The sequence below is a fragment of the Vulpes vulpes genome, unplaced genomic scaffold (genome assembly GCF_048418805.1).
Source record: "Vulpes vulpes isolate BD-2025 unplaced genomic scaffold, VulVul3 u000000688, whole genome shotgun sequence".
In the NCBI taxonomy this organism is placed as follows: domain Eukaryota; kingdom Metazoa; phylum Chordata; class Mammalia; order Carnivora; family Canidae; genus Vulpes; species Vulpes vulpes.
In genome coordinates this window covers 51276-67473 of record NW_027325760.1, presented here as the reverse complement: position 1 = coordinate 67473, position 16198 = coordinate 51276, and the positions used below count along the sequence as shown (strand labels likewise).

Below are 16198 nucleotides of genomic sequence, written 5' to 3'. Positions count from 1 at the left end.
GCCAAGGCCACAGCGACGCGGGGGCGGCCGGCACCCATGCCGAAAAGGGCCGCGCGCAACACAGCAAGAGACACAAGAGAGACTCGCTCCGCGCCTGGGCGTGGGCGCCGCGCACGCAACACAGGCACACGGTCCCGCGGCGGTTCGGCTGATGGGCAGGAATGGGGGCAGAACGGCATCCCTGACACCGTGGCTGCAGGGCCCGCGGCTGCCAGGGCTCCTAAGGCAGCTCCAGGGCCTGCGCCCCTCCGGCGGGGTGGCTGCCTCGCCCCCACAGGCCTTGTGGCCCAGCTCCGAGTGCCCGTGTCCCTCCGTCTGTGTGTGTGTGTGTGTGTGTGTCTGTCTGTCTGTCGTGGGCACCTGTGTCTGTGTCCCTGCCTGTCCGAGGATGGGGTCCGGCGGCGCGGGCGGCCCCGGCTTGGCTTTGAGCCAGGCCGGCTGAAGAACAGGAGAGGCCAGGGGTCGTCCGGAGCCGGCCGGCGCCGGCCCGCGGCACCCCCCCAGCCAGTGAGCGGTCCGAGGTGGGGCGGCGTGCCATCCGGGGAGCCGAGCGGCGGCGACGCGCCCGCCAGGCCGGGGACGGGAGCGCGCCCGGGCTCCGGCGACAGCCTCCGCTCCGGGGTGCGGGAGGCGTCTTGGCCCCCACCCCCCCCGCCCGGCCCGGGGCAGGCGCCCTCCGCCACCCCGGGCGCGGCGCGGGAGGCGGTCAGTCAATCAATCAGTCGGGCCGGCAGGCGAGCATGCAGGCGGGCTGGCGCGATCGGGCGGGCGGAGGGCTGAGGAGCGGCGGGCGCCTGGCCCGGAGAGGCGCAGAGCAGGCTCTTGGGGCGCCCAGCGGCAGCCGCGGACGTCTACGGCCATACCACCCTGAACGCGCCCGATCTCGTCTGATCTCGGAAGCTAAGCAGGGTCGGGCCTGGTTAGTACTTGGATGGGAGACCGCCTGGGAATACCGGGTGCTGTAGGCTTTTTTTCCTCGGCCTTTTGCCTGCCTTCCTGTCTGTCCCTTGGCCGCCAACGCCCCCTCGACCAACGCGGCGGCGGCGGCGGCGGCGGCGGCGGCGGCGGCGGCGGCGCCCCCCTCCGGGCGACCCGTGGCATGGCCCCCGCCCCGCCGGAAGCACCGCAGGGCGCCGCGGAGCACCGAGGGCGCCGGCTGCACGGGCAGGAGGCCACACACATGCACCACCTCCTCTTCCTCTCAAGCCCTTCACCCTCGCAGCCCGCCCTTCAAGCACACCCACCCACGTCCTAGCCGGCCGCGCGTCCCAGGGCGCCGCGGGGGCCCGAAGGCGGCCGACGGAGGGGACGGGGCGACAGCAGGAACCTCGGGGCCGGGGCGGGGAGGGGGCGGTCGCTGGGGGGAGCCGGGCGGGGGCTGGATCCCGTCTCCGCAGGCCTGCGAGCCCCTCCGGGGGGCCGGGGCGGGGCTTTGGGGGCCGGGGCCGGGGCCGGGGCCGGGGCCGGGCCCGCCTGCGGGCCCTCCTCGCCCCGCCCCAATCTCCGCCCCCAGGCCCGCCCCCAGCCCCTAGCAATTCCCTGGCACCGCCCCCAGCCTCCAAGCCACCCAGCCACCCGCAACCCCCCCCACCTTCGGCCCGGGCCCGCCTGCACCTTCTCTCCGAAGGACATGCCCTGCCTCCCCCGCGGACCACCGTCCCTTCGGCCCTCAGCCACGACGTCCACGCTCCGCGGGCCCGGGACACCAGATGGCCCGACCGCCCGGGGCCTCAGGCCCCGTTGGCACCGGGCTGCGCGCTCCGCGGCCCCGCAACAGCCAAGGCCACAGCGACGCGGGGGCGGCCGGCACCCATGCCGAAAAGGGCCGCGCGCAACACAGCAAGAGACACAAGAGAGACTCGCTCCGCGCCTGGGCGTGGGCGCCGCGCACGCAACACAGGCACACGGTCCCGCGGCGGTTCGGCTGATGGGCAGGAATGGGGGCAGAACGGCATCCCTGACACCGTGGCTGCAGGGCCCGCGGCTGCCAGGGCTCCTAAGGCAGCTCCAGGGCCTGCGCCCCTCCGGCGGGGTGGCTGCCTCGCCCCCACAGGCCTTGTGGCCCAGCTCCGAGTGCCCGTGTCCCTCCGTCTGTGTGTGTGTGTGTGTGTGTGTCTGTCTGTCTGTCGTGGGCACCTGTGTCTGTGTCCCTGCCTGTCCGAGGATGGGGTCCGGCGGCGCGGGCGGCCCCGGCTTGGCTTTGAGCCAGGCCGGCTGAAGAACAGGAGAGGCCAGGGGTCGTCCGGAGCCGGCCGGCGCCGGCCCGCGGCACCCCCCCAGCCAGTGAGCGGTCCGAGGTGGGGCGGCGTGCCATCCGGGGAGCCGAGCGGCGGCGACGCGCCCGCCAGGCCGGGGACGGGAGCGCGCCCGGGCTCCGGCGACAGCCTCCGCTCCGGGGTGCGGGAGGCGTCTTGGCCCCCACCCCCCCCGCCCGGCCCGGGGCAGGCGCCCTCCGCCACCCCGGGCGCGGCGCGGGAGGCGGTCAGTCAATCAATCAGTCGGGCCGGCAGGCGAGCATGCAGGCGGGCTGGCGCGATCGGGCGGGCGGAGGGCTGAGGAGCGGCGGGCGCCTGGCCCGGAGAGGCGCAGAGCAGGCTCTTGGGGCGCCCAGCGGCAGCCGCGGACGTCTACGGCCATACCACCCTGAACGCGCCCGATCTCGTCTGATCTCGGAAGCTAAGCAGGGTCGGGCCTGGTTAGTACTTGGATGGGAGACCGCCTGGGAATACCGGGTGCTGTAGGCTTTTTTTCCTCGGCCTTTTGCCTGCCTTCCTGTCTGTCCCTTGGCCGCCAACGCCCCCTCGACCAACGCGGCGGCGGCGGCGGCGGCGGCGGCGGCGGCGGCGGCGCCCCCCTCCGGGCGACCCGTGGCATGGCCCCCGCCCCGCCGGAAGCACCGCAGGGCGCCGCGGAGCACCGAGGGCGCCGGCTGCACGGGCAGGAGGCCACACACATGCACCACCTCCTCTTCCTCTCAAGCCCTTCACCCTCGCAGCCCGCCCTTCAAGCACACCCACCCACGTCCTAGCCGGCCGCGCGTCCCAGGGCGCCGCGGGGGCCCGAAGGCGGCCGACGGAGGGGACGGGGCGACAGCAGGAACCTCGGGGCCGGGGCGGGGAGGGGGCGGTCGCTGGGGGGAGCCGGGCGGGGGCTGGATCCCGTCTCCGCAGGCCTGCGAGCCCCTCCGGGGGGCCGGGGCGGGGCTTTGGGGGCCGGGGCCGGGGCCGGGGCCGGGGCCGGGCCCGCCTGCGGGCCCTCCTCGCCCCGCCCCAATCTCCGCCCCCAGGCCCGCCCCCAGCCCCTAGCAATTCCCTGGCACCGCCCCCAGCCTCCAAGCCACCCAGCCACCCGCAACCCCCCCCACCTTCGGCCCGGGCCCGCCTGCACCTTCTCTCCGAAGGACATGCCCTGCCTCCCCCGCGGACCACCGTCCCTTCGGCCCTCAGCCACGACGTCCACGCTCCGCGGGCCCGGGACACCAGATGGCCCGACCGCCCGGGGCCTCAGGCCCCGTTGGCACCGGGCTGCGCGCTCCGCGGCCCCGCAACAGCCAAGGCCACAGCGACGCGGGGGCGGCCGGCACCCATGCCGAAAAGGGCCGCGCGCAACACAGCAAGAGACACAAGAGAGACTCGCTCCGCGCCTGGGCGTGGGCGCCGCGCACGCAACACAGGCACACGGTCCCGCGGCGGTTCGGCTGATGGGCAGGAATGGGGGCAGAACGGCATCCCTGACACCGTGGCTGCAGGGCCCGCGGCTGCCAGGGCTCCTAAGGCAGCTCCAGGGCCTGCGCCCCTCCGGCGGGGTGGCTGCCTCGCCCCCACAGGCCTTGTGGCCCAGCTCCGAGTGCCCGTGTCCCTCCGTCTGTGTGTGTGTGTGTGTGTCTGTCTGTCTGTCGTGGGCACCTGTGTCTGTGTCCCTGCCTGTCCGAGGATGGGGTCCGGCGGCGCGGGCGGCCCCGGCTTGGCTTTGAGCCAGGCCGGCTGAAGAACAGGAGAGGCCAGGGGTCGTCCGGAGCCGGCCGGCGCCGGCCCGCGGCACCCCCCCAGCCAGTGAGCGGTCCGAGGTGGGGCGGCGTGCCATCCGGGGAGCCGAGCGGCGGCGACGCGCCCGCCAGGCCGGGGACGGGAGCGCGCCCGGGCTCCGGCGACAGCCTCCGCTCCGGGGTGCGGGAGGCGTCTTGGCCCCCACCCCCCCCGCCCGGCCCGGGGCAGGCGCCCTCCGCCACCCCGGGCGCGGCGCGGGAGGCGGTCAGTCAATCAATCAGTCGGGCCGGCAGGCGAGCATGCAGGCGGGCTGGCGCGATCGGGCGGGCGGAGGGCTGAGGAGCGGCGGGCGCCTGGCCCGGAGAGGCGCAGAGCAGGCTCTTGGGGCGCCCAGCGGCAGCCGCGGACGTCTACGGCCATACCACCCTGAACGCGCCCGATCTCGTCTGATCTCGGAAGCTAAGCAGGGTCGGGCCTGGTTAGTACTTGGATGGGAGACCGCCTGGGAATACCGGGTGCTGTAGGCTTTTTTTCCTCGGCCTTTTGCCTGCCTTCCTGTCTGTCCCTTGGCCGCCAACGCCCCCTCGACCAACGCGGCGGCGGCGGCGGCGGCGGCGGCGGCGCCCCCCTCCGGGCGACCCGTGGCATGGCCCCCGCCCCGCCGGAAGCACCGCAGGGCGCCGCGGAGCACCGAGGGCGCTGGCTGCACGGGCAGGAGGCCACACACATGCACCACCTCCTCTTCCTCTCAAGCCCTTCACCCTCGCAGCCCGCCCTTCAAGCACACCCACCCACGTCCTAGCCGGCCGCGCGTCCCAGGGCGCCGCGGGGGCCCGAAGGCGGCCGACGGAGGGGACGGGGCGACAGCAGGAACCTCGGGGCCGGGGCGGGGAGGGGGCGGTCGCTGGGGGGAGCCGGGCGGGGGCTGGATCCCGTCTCCGCAGGCCTGCGAGCCCCTCCGGGGGGCCGGGGCGGGGCTTTGGGGGCCGGGGCCGGGGCCGGGGCCGGGGCCGGGCCCGCCTGCGGGCCCTCCTCGCCCCGCCCCAATCTCCGCCCCCAGGCCCGCCCCCAGCCCCTAGCAATTCCCTGGCACCGCCCCCAGCCTCCAAGCCACCCAGCCACCCGCAACCCCCCCCACCTTCGGCCCGGGCCCGCCTGCACCTTCTCTCCGAAGGACATGCCCTGCCTCCCCCGCGGACCACCGTCCCTTCGGCCCTCAGCCACGACGTCCACGCTCCGCGGGCCCGGGACACCAGATGGCCCGACCGCCCGGGGCCTCAGGCCCCGTTGGCACCGGGCTGCGCGCTCCGCGGCCCCGCAACAGCCAAGGCCACAGCGACGCGGGGGCGGCCGGCACCCATGCCGAAAAGGGCCGCGCGCAACACAGCAAGAGACACAAGAGAGACTCGCTCCGCGCCTGGGCGTGGGCGCCGCGCACGCAACACAGGCACACGGTCCCGCGGCGGTTCGGCTGATGGGCAGGAATGGGGGCAGAACGGCATCCCTGACACCGTGGCTGCAGGGCCCGCGGCTGCCAGGGCTCCTAAGGCAGCTCCAGGGCCTGCGCCCCTCCGGCGGGGTGGCTGCCTCGCCCCCACAGGCCTTGTGGCCCAGCTCCGAGTGCCCGTGTCCCTCCGTCTGTGTGTGTGTGTGTGTGTGTGTCTGTCTGTCTGTCGTGGGCACCTGTGTCTGTGTCCCTGCCTGTCCGAGGATGGGGTCCGGCGGCGCGGGCGGCCCCGGCTTGGCTTTGAGCCAGGCCGGCTGAAGAACAGGAGAGGCCAGGGGTCGTCCGGAGCCGGCCGGCGCCGGCCCGCGGCACCCCCCCAGCCAGTGAGCGGTCCGAGGTGGGGCGGCGTGCCATCCGGGGAGCCGAGCGGCGGCGACGCGCCCGCCAGGCCGGGGACGGGAGCGCGCCCGGGCTCCGGCGACAGCCTCCGCTCCGGGGTGCGGGAGGCGTCTTGGCCCCCACCCCCCCCGCCCGGCCCGGGGCAGGCGCCCTCCGCCACCCCGGGCGCGGCGCGGGAGGCGGTCAGTCAATCAATCAGTCGGGCCGGCAGGCGAGCATGCAGGCGGGCTGGCGCGATCGGGCGGGCGGAGGGCTGAGGAGCGGCGGGCGCCTGGCCCGGAGAGGCGCAGAGCAGGCTCTTGGGGCGCCCAGCGGCAGCCGCGGACGTCTACGGCCATACCACCCTGAACGCGCCCGATCTCGTCTGATCTCGGAAGCTAAGCAGGGTCGGGCCTGGTTAGTACTTGGATGGGAGACCGCCTGGGAATACCGGGTGCTGTAGGCTTTTTTTCCTCGGCCTTTTGCCTGCCTTCCTGTCTGTCCCTTGGCCGCCAACGCCCCCTCGACCAACGCGGCGGCGGCGGCGGCGGCGGCGGCGGCGGCGGCGGCGGCGCCCCCCTCCGGGCGACCCGTGGCATGGCCCCCGCCCCGCCGGAAGCACCGCAGGGCGCCGCGGAGCACCGAGGGCGCCGGCTGCACGGGCAGGAGGCCACACACATGCACCACCTCCTCTTCCTCTCAAGCCCTTCACCCTCGCAGCCCGCCCTTCAAGCACACCCACCCACGTCCTAGCCGGCCGCGCGTCCCAGGGCGCCGCGGGGGCCCGAAGGCGGCCGACGGAGGGGACGGGGCGACAGCAGGAACCTCGGGGCCGGGGCGGGGAGGGGGCGGTCGCTGGGGGGAGCCGGGCGGGGGCTGGATCCCGTCTCCGCAGGCCTGCGAGCCCCTCCGGGGGGCCGGGGCGGGGCTTTGGGGGCCGGGGCCGGGGCCGGGGCCGGGGCCGGGCCCGCCTGCGGGCCCTCCTCGCCCCGCCCCAATCTCCGCCCCCAGGCCCGCCCCCAGCCCCTAGCAATTCCCTGGCACCGCCCCCAGCCTCCAAGCCACCCAGCCACCCGCAACCCCCCCCACCTTCGGCCCGGGCCCGCCTGCACCTTCTCTCCGAAGGACATGCCCTGCCTCCCCCGCGGACCACCGTCCCTTCGGCCCTCAGCCACGACGTCCACGCTCCGCGGGCCCGGGACACCAGATGGCCCGACCGCCCGGGGCCTCAGGCCCCGTTGGCACCGGGCTGCGCGCTCCGCGGCCCCGCAACAGCCAAGGCCACAGCGACGCGGGGGCGGCCGGCACCCATGCCGAAAAGGGCCGCGCGCAACACAGCAAGAGACACAAGAGAGACTCGCTCCGCGCCTGGGCGTGGGCGCCGCGCACGCAACACAGGCACACGGTCCCGCGGCGGTTCGGCTGATGGGCAGGAATGGGGGCAGAACGGCATCCCTGACACCGTGGCTGCAGGGCCCGCGGCTGCCAGGGCTCCTAAGGCAGCTCCAGGGCCTGCGCCCCTCCGGCGGGGTGGCTGCCTCGCCCCCACAGGCCTTGTGGCCCAGCTCCGAGTGCCCGTGTCCCTCCGTCTGTGTGTGTGTGTGTGTGTGTGTCTGTCTGTCTGTCGTGGGCACCTGTGTCTGTGTCCCTGCCTGTCCGAGGATGGGGTCCGGCGGCGCGGGCGGCCCCGGCTTGGCTTTGAGCCAGGCCGGCTGAAGAACAGGAGAGGCCAGGGGTCGTCCGGAGCCGGCCGGCGCCGGCCCGCGGCACCCCCCCAGCCAGTGAGCGGTCCGAGGTGGGGCGGCGTGCCATCCGGGGAGCCGAGCGGCGGCGACGCGCCCGCCAGGCCGGGGACGGGAGCGCGCCCGGGCTCCGGCGACAGCCTCCGCTCCGGGGTGCGGGAGGCGTCTTGGCCCCCACCCCCCCCGCCCGGCCCGGGGCAGGCGCCCTCCGCCACCCCGGGCGCGGCGCGGGAGGCGGTCAGTCAATCAATCAGTCGGGCCGGCAGGCGAGCATGCAGGCGGGCTGGCGCGATCGGGCGGGCGGAGGGCTGAGGAGCGGCGGGCGCCTGGCCCGGAGAGGCGCAGAGCAGGCTCTTGGGGCGCCCAGCGGCAGCCGCGGACGTCTACGGCCATACCACCCTGAACGCGCCCGATCTCGTCTGATCTCGGAAGCTAAGCAGGGTCGGGCCTGGTTAGTACTTGGATGGGAGACCGCCTGGGAATACCGGGTGCTGTAGGCTTTTTTTCCTCGGCCTTTTGCCTGCCTTCCTGTCTGTCCCTTGGCCGCCAACGCCCCCTCGACCAACGCGGCGGCGGCGGCGGCGGCGGCGGCGGCGGCGGCGGCGGCGCCCCCCTCCGGGCGACCCGTGGCATGGCCCCCGCCCCGCCGGAAGCACCGCAGGGCGCCGCGGAGCACCGAGGGCGCCGGCTGCACGGGCAGGAGGCCACACACATGCACCACCTCCTCTTCCTCTCAAGCCCTTCACCCTCGCAGCCCGCCCTTCAAGCACACCCACCCACGTCCTAGCCGGCCGCGCGTCCCAGGGCGCCGCGGGGGCCCGAAGGCGGCCGACGGAGGGGACGGGGCGACAGCAGGAACCTCGGGGCCGGGGCGGGGAGGGGGCGGTCGCTGGGGGGAGCCGGGCGGGGGCTGGATCCCGTCTCCGCAGGCCTGCGAGCCCCTCCGGGGGGCCGGGGCGGGGCTTTGGGGGCCGGGGCCGGGGCCGGGGCCGGGGCCGGGCCCGCCTGCGGGCCCTCCTCGCCCCGCCCCAATCTCCGCCCCCAGGCCCGCCCCCAGCCCCTAGCAATTCCCTGGCACCGCCCCCAGCCTCCAAGCCACCCAGCCACCCGCAACCCCCCCCACCTTCGGCCCGGGCCCGCCTGCACCTTCTCTCCGAAGGACATGCCCTGCCTCCCCCGCGGACCACCGTCCCTTCGGCCCTCAGCCACGACGTCCACGCTCCGCGGGCCCGGGACACCAGATGGCCCGACCGCCCGGGGCCTCAGGCCCCGTTGGCACCGGGCTGCGCGCTCCGCGGCCCCGCAACAGCCAAGGCCACAGCGACGCGGGGGCGGCCGGCACCCATGCCGAAAAGGGCCGCGCGCAACACAGCAAGAGACACAAGAGAGACTCGCTCCGCGCCTGGGCGTGGGCGCCGCGCACGCAACACAGGCACACGGTCCCGCGGCGGTTCGGCTGATGGGCAGGAATGGGGGCAGAACGGCATCCCTGACACCGTGGCTGCAGGGCCCGCGGCTGCCAGGGCTCCTAAGGCAGCTCCAGGGCCTGCGCCCCTCCGGCGGGGTGGCTGCCTCGCCCCCACAGGCCTTGTGGCCCAGCTCCGAGTGCCCGTGTCCCTCCGTCTGTGTGTGTGTGTGTGTGTGTGTCTGTCTGTCTGTCGTGGGCACCTGTGTCTGTGTCCCTGCCTGTCCGAGGATGGGGTCCGGCGGCGCGGGCGGCCCCGGCTTGGCTTTGAGCCAGGCCGGCTGAAGAACAGGAGAGGCCAGGGGTCGTCCGGAGCCGGCCGGCGCCGGCCCGCGGCACCCCCCCAGCCAGTGAGCGGTCCGAGGTGGGGCGGCGTGCCATCCGGGGAGCCGAGCGGCGGCGACGCGCCCGCCAGGCCGGGGACGGGAGCGCGCCCGGGCTCCGGCGACAGCCTCCGCTCCGGGGTGCGGGAGGCGTCTTGGCCCCCACCCCCCCCGCCCGGCCCGGGGCAGGCGCCCTCCGCCACCCCGGGCGCGGCGCGGGAGGCGGTCAGTCAATCAATCAGTCGGGCCGGCAGGCGAGCATGCAGGCGGGCTGGCGCGATCGGGCGGGCGGAGGGCTGAGGAGCGGCGGGCGCCTGGCCCGGAGAGGCGCAGAGCAGGCTCTTGGGGCGCCCAGCGGCAGCCGCGGACGTCTACGGCCATACCACCCTGAACGCGCCCGATCTCGTCTGATCTCGGAAGCTAAGCAGGGTCGGGCCTGGTTAGTACTTGGATGGGAGACCGCCTGGGAATACCGGGTGCTGTAGGCTTTTTTTCCTCGGCCTTTTGCCTGCCTTCCTGTCTGTCCCTTGGCCGCCAACGCCCCCTCGACCAACGCGGCGGCGGCGGCGGCGGCGGCGGCGGCGGCGGCGGCGGCGCCCCCCTCCGGGCGACCCGTGGCATGGCCCCCGCCCCGCCGGAAGCACCGCAGGGCGCCGCGGAGCACCGAGGGCGCCGGCTGCACGGGCAGGAGGCCACACACATGCACCACCTCCTCTTCCTCTCAAGCCCTTCACCCTCGCAGCCCGCCCTTCAAGCACACCCACCCACGTCCTAGCCGGCCGCGCGTCCCAGGGCGCCGCGGGGGCCCGAAGGCGGCCGACGGAGGGGACGGGGCGACAGCAGGAACCTCGGGGCCGGGGCGGGGAGGGGGCGGTCGCTGGGGGGAGCCGGGCGGGGGCTGGATCCCGTCTCCGCAGGCCTGCGAGCCCCTCCGGGGGGCCGGGGCGGGGCTTTGGGGGCCGGGGCCGGGGCCGGGGCCGGGGCCGGGCCCGCCTGCGGGCCCTCCTCGCCCCGCCCCAATCTCCGCCCCCAGGCCCGCCCCCAGCCCCTAGCAATTCCCTGGCACCGCCCCCAGCCTCCAAGCCACCCAGCCACCCGCAACCCCCCCCACCTTCGGCCCGGGCCCGCCTGCACCTTCTCTCCGAAGGACATGCCCTGCCTCCCCCGCGGACCACCGTCCCTTCGGCCCTCAGCCACGACGTCCACGCTCCGCGGGCCCGGGACACCAGATGGCCCGACCGCCCGGGGCCTCAGGCCCCGTTGGCACCGGGCTGCGCGCTCCGCGGCCCCGCAACAGCCAAGGCCACAGCGACGCGGGGGCGGCCGGCACCCATGCCGAAAAGGGCCGCGCGCAACACAGCAAGAGACACAAGAGAGACTCGCTCCGCGCCTGGGCGTGGGCGCCGCGCACGCAACACAGGCACACGGTCCCGCGGCGGTTCGGCTGATGGGCAGGAATGGGGGCAGAACGGCATCCCTGACACCGTGGCTGCAGGGCCCGCGGCTGCCAGGGCTCCTAAGGCAGCTCCAGGGCCTGCGCCCCTCCGGCGGGGTGGCTGCCTCGCCCCCACAGGCCTTGTGGCCCAGCTCCGAGTGCCCGTGTCCCTCCGTCTGTGTGTGTGTGTGTGTGTGTGTCTGTCTGTCTGTCGTGGGCACCTGTGTCTGTGTCCCTGCCTGTCCGAGGATGGGGTCCGGCGGCGCGGGCGGCCCCGGCTTGGCTTTGAGCCAGGCCGGCTGAAGAACAGGAGAGGCCAGGGGTCGTCCGGAGCCGGCCGGCGCCGGCCCGCGGCACCCCCCCAGCCAGTGAGCGGTCCGAGGTGGGGCGGCGTGCCATCCGGGGAGCCGAGCGGCGGCGACGCGCCCGCCAGGCCGGGGACGGGAGCGCGCCCGGGCTCCGGCGACAGCCTCCGCTCCGGGGTGCGGGAGGCGTCTTGGCCCCCACCCCCCCCGCCCGGCCCGGGGCAGGCGCCCTCCGCCACCCCGGGCGCGGCGCGGGAGGCGGTCAGTCAATCAATCAGTCGGGCCGGCAGGCGAGCATGCAGGCGGGCTGGCGCGATCGGGCGGGCGGAGGGCTGAGGAGCGGCGGGCGCCTGGCCCGGAGAGGCGCAGAGCAGGCTCTTGGGGCGCCCAGCGGCAGCCGCGGACGTCTACGGCCATACCACCCTGAACGCGCCCGATCTCGTCTGATCTCGGAAGCTAAGCAGGGTCGGGCCTGGTTAGTACTTGGATGGGAGACCGCCTGGGAATACCGGGTGCTGTAGGCTTTTTTTCCTCGGCCTTTTGCCTGCCTTCCTGTCTGTCCCTTGGCCGCCAACGCCCCCTCGACCAACGCGGCGGCGGCGGCGGCGGCGGCGGCGGCGGCGGCGGCGGCGCCCCCCTCCGGGCGACCCGTGGCATGGCCCCCGCCCCGCCGGAAGCACCGCAGGGCGCCGCGGAGCACCGAGGGCGCCGGCTGCACGGGCAGGAGGCCACACACATGCACCACCTCCTCTTCCTCTCAAGCCCTTCACCCTCGCAGCCCGCCCTTCAAGCACACCCACCCACGTCCTAGCCGGCCGCGCGTCCCAGGGCGCCGCGGGGGCCCGAAGGCGGCCGACGGAGGGGACGGGGCGACAGCAGGAACCTCGGGGCCGGGGCGGGGAGGGGGCGGTCGCTGGGGGGAGCCGGGCGGGGGCTGGATCCCGTCTCCGCAGGCCTGCGAGCCCCTCCGGGGGGCCGGGGCGGGGCTTTGGGGGCCGGGGCCGGGGCCGGGGCCGGGGCCGGGCCCGCCTGCGGGCCCTCCTCGCCCCGCCCCAATCTCCGCCCCCAGGCCCGCCCCCAGCCCCTAGCAATTCCCTGGCACCGCCCCCAGCCTCCAAGCCACCCAGCCACCCGCAACCCCCCCCACCTTCGGCCCGGGCCCGCCTGCACCTTCTCTCCGAAGGACATGCCCTGCCTCCCCCGCGGACCACCGTCCCTTCGGCCCTCAGCCACGACGTCCACGCTCCGCGGGCCCGGGACACCAGATGGCCCGACCGCCCGGGGCCTCAGGCCCCGTTGGCACCGGGCTGCGCGCTCCGCGGCCCCGCAACAGCCAAGGCCACAGCGACGCGGGGGCGGCCGGCACCCATGCCGAAAAGGGCCGCGCGCAACACAGCAAGAGACACAAGAGAGACTCGCTCCGCGCCTGGGCGTGGGCGCCGCGCACGCAACACAGGCACACGGTCCCGCGGCGGTTCGGCTGATGGGCAGGAATGGGGGCAGAACGGCATCCCTGACACCGTGGCTGCAGGGCCCGCGGCTGCCAGGGCTCCTAAGGCAGCTCCAGGGCCTGCGCCCCTCCGGCGGGGTGGCTGCCTCGCCCCCACAGGCCTTGTGGCCCAGCTCCGAGTGCCCGTGTCCCTCCGTCTGTGTGTGTGTGTGTGTGTGTGTCTGTCTGTCTGTCGTGGGCACCTGTGTCTGTGTCCCTGCCTGTCCGAGGATGGGGTCCGGCGGCGCGGGCGGCCCCGGCTTGGCTTTGAGCCAGGCCGGCTGAAGAACAGGAGAGGCCAGGGGTCGTCCGGAGCCGGCCGGCGCCGGCCCGCGGCACCCCCCCAGCCAGTGAGCGGTCCGAGGTGGGGCGGCGTGCCATCCGGGGAGCCGAGCGGCGGCGACGCGCCCGCCAGGCCGGGGACGGGAGCGCGCCCGGGCTCCGGCGACAGCCTCCGCTCCGGGGTGCGGGAGGCGTCTTGGCCCCCACCCCCCCCGCCCGGCCCGGGGCAGGCGCCCTCCGCCACCCCGGGCGCGGCGCGGGAGGCGGTCAGTCAATCAATCAGTCGGGCCGGCAGGCGAGCATGCAGGCGGGCTGGCGCGATCGGGCGGGCGGAGGGCTGAGGAGCGGCGGGCGCCTGGCCCGGAGAGGCGCAGAGCAGGCTCTTGGGGCGCCCAGCGGCAGCCGCGGACGTCTACGGCCATACCACCCTGAACGCGCCCGATCTCGTCTGATCTCGGAAGCTAAGCAGGGTCGGGCCTGGTTAGTACTTGGATGGGAGACCGCCTGGGAATAACGGGTGCTGTAGGCTTTTTTTCCTCGGCCTTTTGCCTGCCGTCCTGTCTGTCCCTTGGCCGCCAACGCCCCCTCGACCAACGCGGCGGCGGCGGCGGCGGCGGCGGCGGCGGCGGCGGCGGCGGCGCCCCCCTCCGGGCGACCCGTGGCATGGCCCCCGCCCCGCCGGAAGCACCGCAGGGCGCCGCGGAGCACCGAGGGCGCCGGCTGCACGGGCAGGAGGCCACACACATGCACCACCTCCTCTTCCTCTCAAGCCCTTCACCCTCGCAGCCCGCCCTTCAAGCACACCCACCCACGTCCTAGCCGGCCGCGCGTCCCAGGGCGCCGCGGGGGCCCGAAGGCGGCCGACGGAGGGGACGGGGCGACAGCAGGAACCTCGGGGCCGGGGCGGGGAGGGGGCGGTCGCTGGGGGGAGCCGGGCGGGGGCTGGATCCCGTCTCCGCAGGCCTGCGAGCCCCTCCGGGGGGCCGGGGCGGGGCTTTGGGGGCCGGGGCCGGGGCGGGGCTTTGGGGGCCGGGGCCGGGGCCGGGGCCGGGCCCGCCTGCGGGCCCTCCTCGCCCCGCCCCAATCTCCGCCCCCAGGCCCGCCCCCAGCCCCTAGCAATTCCCTGGCACCGCCCCCAGCCTCCAAGCCACCCAGCCACCCGCAACCCCCCCCACCTTCGGCCCGGGCCCGCCTGCACCTTCTCTCCGAAGGACATGCCCTGCCTCCCCCGCGGACCACCGTCCCTTCGGCCCTCAGCCACGACGTCCACGCTCCGCGGGCCCAGGACACCAGATGGCCCGACCGCCCGGGGCCTCAGGCCCCGTTGGCACCGGGCTGCGCGCTCCGCGGCCCCGCAACAGCCAAGGCCACAGCGACGCGGGGGCGGCCGGCACCCATGCCGAAAAGGGCCGCGCGCAACACAGCAAGAGACACAAGAGAGACTCGCTCCGCGCCTGGGCGTGGGCGCCGCGCACGCAACACAGGCACACGGTCCCGCGGCGGTTCGGCTGATGGGCAGGAATGGGGGCAGAACGGCATCCCTGACACCGTGGCTGCAGGGCCCGCGGCTGCCAGGGCTCCTAAGGCAGCTCCAGGGCCTGCGCCCCTCCGGCGGGGTGGCTGCCTCGCCCCCACAGGCCTTGTGGCCCAGCTCCGAGTGCCCGTGTCCCTCCGTCTGTGTGTGTGTGTGTGTGTGTGTCTGTCTGTCTGTCGTGGGCACCTGTGTCTGTGTCCCTGCCTGTCCGAGGATGGGGTCCGGCGGCGCGGGCGGCCCCGGCTTGGCTTTGAGCCAGGCCGGCTGAAGAACAGGAGAGGCCAGGGGTCGTCCGGAGCCGGCCGGCGCCGGCCCGCGGCACCCCCCCAGCCAGTGAGCGGTCCGAGGTGGGGCGGCGTGCCATCCGGGGAGCCGAGCGGCGGCGACGCGCCCGCCAGGCCGGGGACGGGAGCGCGCCCGGGCTCCGGCGACAGCCTCCGCTCCGGGGTGCGGGAGGCGTCTTGGCCCCCACCCCCCCCGCCCGGCCCGGGGCAGGCGCCCTCCGCCACCCCGGGCGCGGCGCGGGAGGCGGTCAGTCAATCAATCAGTCGGGCCGGCAGGCGAGCATGCAGGCGGGCTGGCGCGATCGGGCGGGCGGAGGGCTGAGGAGCGGCGGGCGCCTGGCCCGGAGAGGCGCAGAGCAGGCTCTTGGGGCGCCCAGCGGCAGCCGCGGACGTCTACGGCCATACCACCCTGAACGCGCCCGATCTCGTCTGATCTCGGAAGCTAAGCAGGGTCGGGCCTGGTTAGTACTTGGATGGGAGACCGCCTGGGAATACCGGGTGCTGTAGGCTTTTTTTCCTCGGCCTTTTGCCTGCCTTCCTGTCTGTCCCTTGGCCGCCAACGCCCCCTCGACCAACGCGGCGGCGGCGGCGGCGGCGGCGGCGGCGGCGGCGGCGCCCCCCTCCGGGCGACCCGTGGCATGGCCCCCGCCCCGCCGGAAGCACCGCAGGGCGCCGCGGAGCACCGAGGGCGCCGGCTGCACGGGCAGGAGGCCACACACATGCACCACCTCCTCTTCCTCTCAAGCCCTTCACCCTCGCAGCCCGCCCTTCAAGCACACCCACCCACGTCCTAGCCGGCCGCGCGTCCCAGGGCGCCGCGGGGGCCCGAAGGCGGCCGACGGAGGGGACGGGGCGACAGCAGGAACCTCGGGGCCGGGGCGGGGAGGGGGCGGTCGCTGGGGGGAGCCGGGCGGGGGCTGGATCCCGTCTCCGCAGGCCTGCGAGCCCCTCCGGGGGGCCGGGGCGGGGCTTTGGGGGCCGGGGCCGGGGCCGGGGCCGGGGCCGGGCCCGCCTGCGGGCCCTCCTCGCCCCGCCCCAATCTCCGCCCCCAGGCCCGCCCCCAGCCCCTAGCAATTCCCTGGCACCGCCCCCAGCCTCCAAGCCACCCAGCCACCCGCAACCCCCCCCACCTTCGGCCCGGGCCCGCCTGCACCTTCTCTCCGAAGGACATGCCCTGCCTCCCCCGCGGACCACCGTCCCTTCGGCCCTCAGCCACGACGTCCACGCTCCGCGGGCCCGGGACACCAGATGGCCCGACCGCCCGGGGCCTCAGGCCCCGTTGGCACCGGGCTGCGCGCTCCGCGGCCCCGCAACAGCCAAGGCCACAGCGACGCGGGGGCGGCCGGCACCCATGCCGAAAAGGGCCGCGCGCAACACAGCAAGAGACACAAGAGAGACTCGCTCCGCGCCTGGGCGTGGGCGCCGCGCACGCAACACAGGCACACGGTCCCGCGGCGGTTCGGCTGATGGGCAGGAATGGGGGCAGAACGGCATCCCTGACACCGTGGCTGCAGGGCCCGCGGCTGCC

General features: G+C 76.1%; 9 non-coding genes across 9 annotated transcripts; all 9 read left to right on the top strand.

Annotated features, from left to right (window-relative positions):
• Positions 1-849: 849 nt before the first annotated feature.
• Positions 850-968, top strand: LOC140597167 (5S ribosomal RNA). The gene has a single exon (XR_011999034.1). It is a non-coding gene; the product is annotated as a 5S ribosomal RNA (ribosomal RNA).
• A 1657-nt stretch (positions 969-2625) lies between these two features.
• Positions 2626-2744, top strand: LOC140597165 (5S ribosomal RNA). The gene has a single exon (XR_011999032.1). It is a non-coding gene; the product is annotated as a 5S ribosomal RNA (ribosomal RNA).
• A 1650-nt stretch (positions 2745-4394) lies between these two features.
• LOC140597164 (5S ribosomal RNA) lies at positions 4395-4513 on the top strand. The gene has a single exon (XR_011999031.1). It is a non-coding gene; the product is annotated as a 5S ribosomal RNA (ribosomal RNA).
• Positions 4514-6158: 1645 nt separating this feature from the next.
• Positions 6159-6277, top strand: LOC140597163 (5S ribosomal RNA). Its single transcript, XR_011999030.1, has one exon. It is a non-coding gene; the product is annotated as a 5S ribosomal RNA (ribosomal RNA).
• A 1657-nt stretch (positions 6278-7934) lies between these two features.
• Positions 7935-8053, top strand: LOC140597162 (5S ribosomal RNA). Its single transcript, XR_011999029.1, has one exon. It is a non-coding gene; the product is annotated as a 5S ribosomal RNA (ribosomal RNA).
• Positions 8054-9710: 1657 nt separating this feature from the next.
• Positions 9711-9829, top strand: LOC140597161 (5S ribosomal RNA). Its single transcript, XR_011999028.1, has one exon. It is a non-coding gene; the product is annotated as a 5S ribosomal RNA (ribosomal RNA).
• Positions 9830-11486: 1657 nt separating this feature from the next.
• LOC140597160 (5S ribosomal RNA) lies at positions 11487-11605 on the top strand. The gene has a single exon (XR_011999027.1). It is a non-coding gene; the product is annotated as a 5S ribosomal RNA (ribosomal RNA).
• Positions 11606-13262: 1657 nt separating this feature from the next.
• On the top strand, positions 13263-13381 carry LOC140597133 (5S ribosomal RNA). The gene has a single exon (XR_011999000.1). It is a non-coding gene; the product is annotated as a 5S ribosomal RNA (ribosomal RNA).
• A 1680-nt stretch (positions 13382-15061) lies between these two features.
• On the top strand, positions 15062-15180 carry LOC140597159 (5S ribosomal RNA). The gene has a single exon (XR_011999026.1). It is a non-coding gene; the product is annotated as a 5S ribosomal RNA (ribosomal RNA).
• The last annotated feature ends 1018 nt before the right edge of the window (positions 15181-16198 follow it).